The sequence below is a fragment of the Crinia signifera genome, chromosome 3 (assembly GCF_055691185.1).
Source record: "Crinia signifera chromosome 3, ASM5569118v1, whole genome shotgun sequence".
In the NCBI taxonomy this organism is placed as follows: Eukaryota; Metazoa; Chordata; class Amphibia; order Anura; family Myobatrachidae; genus Crinia; species Crinia signifera.
Genome location: NC_139219.1, coordinates 129,363,382 through 129,370,282, shown reverse-complemented (window position 1 = coordinate 129,370,282; position 6,901 = coordinate 129,363,382).

Below are 6,901 nucleotides of genomic sequence, written 5' to 3'. Positions count from 1 at the left end.
CATCACCGCTTAGAGGCTGGGTCCAACAGTCCCCCTGTGTATCCGGAAATGGTTTAGGCTCACTGCTGCCGGCGGCCGCCCATTGGCTACTCTACACACACACAGTCTATTGGCTGCGTATCCAGCAGCCAGGGGCGGATTGGGGACTAAAAGTGGCCCTGGAAAATATCTGGAAGTGGCCTCATGTGGGCGGCACCAAATAAACAATGGGTGGAGCCTAATTACAAGGGGTGTATCCTAGCCTGGAAAAAGGCGTGCCCAATACACATTATGCCAGGGTAATGCCCATTACATATTATGCCACACAACGTAATGCCCATTACATATTATGCCACACAACGTAATGCCCATTACACATTATACCACAAACCATAATTGCCATTACAAATTGTGCCACACACCATAATGCCCATTACAACACACACCGTAATGCCAATTACACATTAAACCATACACCGTAATGCCCATTACATGTAATATCACACACTGTAATGCCCATTACACATTATACCAAACACCATAATGGCAAGTACATGGTATACCACACACTTTAATGCCCATTACATGTTATGCCAGGGGTTCCATGGCAAAAGATGCATCTTCTCCTGGTGGGACCAGCGTTCCCTCAGTAGCGTAATTATACATATTGCTCCCCCCCCAATTGGAATTTTAGTGCTGCTAACACGCATAATGCCCTGTGAGGTTATGCTTACACGCATAATGCCTCCTGCAGGGCCGCTTACACACACAATGCCACTTGTGGTGCTGCTTACACACATAATGCCACATGAGGTGCGCCCAAGACCCTTGCACATGTACGCAAGTCGCTGACAGCCCAGCCCTTGTCAAGGGACAGCTGACACCTGTAGTTGCTGTCCCTGCTGCACTCAAACAATCTGCATATATACAGTAGGTTGGCCTGTACACTTTTCATGTATTATGCTTGACAAAAGCACAATAAAGTGCTGAAACATTGCTGGTACAGCGCAGTCTTTTGTTTCGTTATTCGCACTGGCATAGTCGTGCGCAGACCATTTTAATAGGGGGTGCACCATTGGTGGGGCGTGTCTATCACCACCTACTGATTGTGACTATCTTGACATCATTGCAAACTAAATAGGTGGGGACTTATTTATGTATATGGACTTCATAATGAATAATTTCCCCCATATACACAAACTACAAATAGGCACAGAATTTTTTTTCACCGTAATGCCCATTACACAATATGCTACACTCCGTAATGCCCATTACACATTATACCAAACACTGTAATGCCCATTAGACATTATACGACATACGTAATGACTATTACATTAGTTTCCACATACTGTAAGTGCTGCTTTACCTACATGCTTATTGTCAGCACGCGTTTATGTGCAGCACACTTTTTGTACTGTATGATGGGATGCATGCAAGAGTGCATATCGCATCACACGGTAAAACAGCACCATGTATGGGCACCAAGCAGTTTTTGTTACAAAATATTACCCCTTAGCCCTCTCTACCCTAACAGGTGCCTGCAGCAGACACTGCTGCAGCAGCTCCTACCCACCACAGCAGTAACATCAGTCAGTACTTTCACATTACAAGTTAATTCCTATTTTTTTTTCCTCCTCAAGAAAATAATAAATACCTAACCTAGCTTGCTTACTCCTTTGAGGAACACTGGCTGCCTGTAGCTCACGCTGACTTCTTCTCAGCGTGGATATCACTCACTGCCTGACTGTGTGGTGCATGTGCTGCCGGCTCTAAGGCAGCAGGAGGACAGGAGCGCGGGCGGGAGGACGGGTGCGTGCTGTGACGTCCCCTCGTTGTGCGCGCTGTGACGTCTATAGAGGCGGGGCCAAGGGCTGAGGAATGGAGCCCACAGCCCAGCCAGCGCTTCAGGTTTATCCCCGAGGGCGCAGTGGTAACAACGGCTGCTGTGATATGGTTGGACTGCAGGCTGGAAACCGGCGGCGGCAGGCAAGTAATGCAGTCCTGACCGCCGCCGGCCACCGGGTGCTGGTGCAAATTTTGCGTGCAATCGCGTGGGGGGGGGGGGGGGGGGTGTGTGCTGGCGGGCATTAGCATTAGGAGGTGCCTGTGCACCCCTGGCACCCCCCGTGCGCACGCATTGAAGCCATGATGGACTTCATTAAATTTGTTCAGAACAGTACGACTTGTACCGTGGCTGGCTCACCTCTGTGTGTGTGTGTGTGTATGTATGTATGTTTGTATGTATGTATAGAAGGGGGTGTTACCAAGGTAACGTAAGCAAGCGCTGCCAGGGGTACTTTGTCAATAGCAGCCACTTAAAAGTAGGATTGTCAGTCCTACACAACCCAAGGAAATAACAAACAAAGAAGTGGCACTTGGTTTGATGAAAGGGAAACACAATATATTTATTTTAGCAATAGTTATAAATGCTGATGAATTACATCAATAACATGAACATGGTATAAAAATACATAAAATAAAAAGTGAATAATTAAGAAGTGGATATACCACTATAGCAAGGACCTAGACCATAAATGCTTCATAATGGTATGTATGTATATATTTCTCTATCTATCTATCTATCTATCTATCTATACATACATGCATGCATATACACACACATACATAGGGGGAAATTTACTAAGAATATGAATATGAAATTTCGCTTTCTTAATACGAATGAATACGACTGTTTCAGCCGTATGCAAATGTGTTCCGGAGGATAATATACAAAGCAGTCAAATACGACTGCTTTGTAATCCTCCAATGGCGTATCCAATCATATTAGCGTCCGTATATACGGCCGCTAATACGAATTTGTATAGGCAGCCTGCACAGATCAGTCAGATCCGTGCAGGCTGCAAGGTGTAAAAAAATAATAATAGAAAAATAAATAAATAAAAAAAAAAAAACGGCGTGGGGTCCCCCCCACAGCCGTAACCAGCACCAGGCTGAAAGAGCTGGGGCTGGTAATAAAAAATCAGGAAACCCGGCAGTTCCCCGATTTTTTACAATTGGCCCCAGGCTCCAATCCCAAAATACTAGGGGTCCCCCCATATTTTATGAACCAGCCCCAGGCCCAACCAGCCAGCAGGGTAATGCCACAGCCGGGGGGAGACTTTTTATACAAGTCCCCCCGGCCAAAGCATTAACCCTACCGACCAGTCAGCCTAGCCAGGGGTCCTGGGGGAGTGGGGACCCCCCCAATAAAGGGGTCCCCCCCCCTCCAGGACTTACCAGACCAAGCTGAAGACTGCTGCTGTCCCTGGTGACCCTGAGCTGTGGTCACCGGGCTGAAAAATAGAATAAACTATTGTTTGATACTGTGGAACTATGAGTCCCAGCAAGCTTCCCCCGCATGCTGGGACTTGGAGAACCACAAGTCCGAGCATGCGGGGCATTAAAGGGCCCGCTGGCACTTGTAGTTCTACAGTATTAAAAATAGTAAAATAAACACACACACTGACACATGAAAAATACAACTTTAATACATCCAAAGCCCTTTCATACTGATACTTACCTATCTTACTATACTTACCCATAGGTAGGACCCTCACACTCTCACATGCCACACTCTGACACCATAGTGCCCATTACACATTAGACCACACATGGTAATGCCCCATAATTATGCCACACGCTATAATGCCTATTGCAATTACCACATGCCGTAATGCCCATTACACCACACACCGGAATTCATATTGCATATTATGCCACATAATTGGTGCTAACCTACATGCTGGTTGTCAGGAGGTACATGCTCTTTGCCTCGAGGAATGACTTGATGTCAGGCGGAGTTAAATGCTCGTTGCTACAGGCTATTACATGCTTGTTGCCAGGGGCGGTGAAATGCTCGTTGCCACTGGGGATGGGGAATACATGATTGATGACAGGGGTAGTTAAATGCTGGTTGCCATGGGGGATTACATCCTTTCAGCGAGTGCACCCTGGGCAGAGCAGTGCACTTGCTGTCCCCATTACAGCTGGACAGAGTGGTTTAATGGGAGTGGTGGGCAACCCAGCGGCTCAGGGGCTATTTCAAATGTCGCGCCGGCTTGCGAGCACACAGTCCAGCAGCCAATTTAGGAGCCACCACTGCCTGATAGGTTGCCGCCAATTTCAATTGGCTCGCGAGCCAGCGGGACATTTGAAATAGCCGCTGACCTCTGATACAGCCACGGCAACAGCAGGACAGCTGTACGCCCCTGCCATCTCTTCCATAGTAGGTACCGGCAGCCGCAGACCTTCTCCCGCTGCTGTTCCTGGAAGCCGGGGCAGTCAGTGACATCAATCGAGTCCCGGCAATAGAGAAAGCGGGGGAGTGTCTGCTACAGCTGCAAAGCTCCTGCTTATTTACAGCCCGCAGTATAACTAACGATGCTGCGGGACCTTTCTTTACACTGCAGTAAAATGCTGGAAATAACAGGGGCACGCACGGGCGAATGACAGGGTAGCAGCTGAGTGTGTGACCACACCATCGGCGTCTACGGCCTTCAGAGGAGCCGTGGAGACTGGTCACCTCACCTGGCTGCAGACGCATCAGAGGAGGAGGTGCCCGAGGAGGGAGCAGAGCAGGCCCTAGCTAAGTTGATGCCCCTGTCACATTATGTCACACATTATAATGCCCGTGGTACATTATGCGACACATCATAATGCCTGTGATACATTATGCGACACATCATAATGCCCTTGAATACATTATGCCAGACACAGTAATGCCCTGTAATGCACTCTAAGGAGGAGAAGCTGAGTTCAACTACGGGGATATTAAAGCCGTAATTTGCTGTGTGCGCTGCCACCATTCAGTGGATGGTGCCCAGCTGCGGACGCGGGGCTGCGGACGCGGGGCTGCGGACGCGGCCAGCTGGGGGAAGCGGACACTGATGGAGGGAGTGTGGTGCAGGTTTTGATGCCGCTGGTCCTAGCCTGGGAGAGGTCAGTAATGAGTTGCTAAAGCTGCTGTCTGTTACTGATGGAACTGGGCAATCTGAGTGGCAGAGAGAAGGTGCAGGCTGACCTTGAAGGTGATAAGCACCAAAGGGGTGCTGGAGCTAGGAAACAAATCTCCCAGAGCAACAGTGAGCCACCTACCCCCACAGACCCAAAGCCAATCAGGACGATTCGCTTGGTGTTGGCCCCAAAATAAAATGCTGCTGTCCAGGCTCATGAAATATGTGGTTGCAGTATCCCCTTAAAGGTGGAACTGCGCAACAGTTCACTGGGGTGGGGGGGGTGGGAAGAGCCATTGCGGTCTCTGCACGCTCATTGCTATGTCACTTCGCACACATACACACACACACACACACCTTGTTCCCCTCAGTCCCTACACAAGTACACACAAATAGCCTGCCCCCCTTAATCCCTACACAATACACACAGATGGTTCCCCTCAGTCCTTGCACAAATACACATGCATAGCCTGTTTCCTCCCACCATATCACACACACACACACACACACACACCACTTTCTGACCTAGTACCAAAACAAGCATTACCTTTTGCTCCAGAGACCGCAGGAGGCCAGGAGCCAGCAATAGGAAGGACCAGGCTGGCTGCTGCTGCACTCAGAGTCTGAGACTAGCCGTCCCTAACCAGATAAAGTGGGGGGCGTGGCCTAATCGCGGACCCCCGTGGCCACGCCCCTTTAAACCACAACAACACTAAATAAACAGTGTCTGGCTGCAGGAGGAGGCCAGGAGCAGGCTCCGCTATCCTTGGGGGGCTGTGTAACCGTAACCTGACATCATGCTCCTGCTGAGACTCGGGGAGAGGGGAAGGAGGGAGGAAATAGCCCCTGCAAGTACATAGTGCCGGTCCTATGCTAGTGGTCCCAGCCCATGGCTCCACCCGCGAGTGGGTGGAGCCATGTCTATTTTCGGCCTCACCTTTGTCCGGCCTCCCGGGAAACTTCCCGGTGACTTACATGGCCAATCCGCCCCTGCCAGCAGCTGAGCGGTGCGCAGATCCTCCCTGCACTCAGTCAGTCACAGTGTGAGAGAGACTGACGGAGACACTGCTAATCACTGTACTAATAAGTGCCTCCCTCCAGGTGATCTGTACAGTGAGCAGCCCAGATGCTTAAAAAAATATTAAGGTGGGCTAAAGTTAAATTTTTATGAAATATATAAATAACAATGTATATACATATATGATTACATTAAAATAGGGGGGGGGGACACACAAAAATGTTGTGCCTAGGGGTGTCCTTACCCCTAAATTTGCCCCTGTATACAATGTTAGATACATCAATAGGGGGGACATTTCAGTCATCCCCTAAAGAATGGCAAAAAAATGACAAAGCTGGAAAGGAGATTGAAGCATCTCCTGGCCACCTTTTCCACGTTAGGTGAATCAAAATTGAATAAAAAGTTTAGTTGTTGACATCTGTTGGCTTATGAAATTGAGGGGTAGCTGTGTGAAGCAGTGATAAGGGAGGAGAAGTGAGCCAGAGGAGGACTGCCCCATGGCAACCTATCAGCACTGAAGTAACACCTATAATTTGCATAATCTAAAATTATACAGAGCAGTTGATTGGTTGCCATGGGCCACTTCTCCTCTGGCTTACTTCTTCTCCTCTATCACTGCTGCATACATCCACCCCTTAGTCACTGTTTAACTGGCTATTCATTTTTTCAGCCACTATATATTTTTTTATTGCATTCTACTTATACTATACTGACTGTGGCAGTAGTGATACTGGTGCCATCTTTTTTTTACATAGATGACCTCAGCTAAAGGCAGATACATGCCCTTAAAATGGCCATGACATTCCTACATTTGTTACTCTGATACCCATCATCACCCCCAACGGTCCCTTCTTGTCAATCACTGTGCTTTAAAAATCTCACTGGGAGCAGCACTACAATGCAAAGGTAGCATGTGCAGTGTGAACACATGGGCAGTCAGCCATTAACC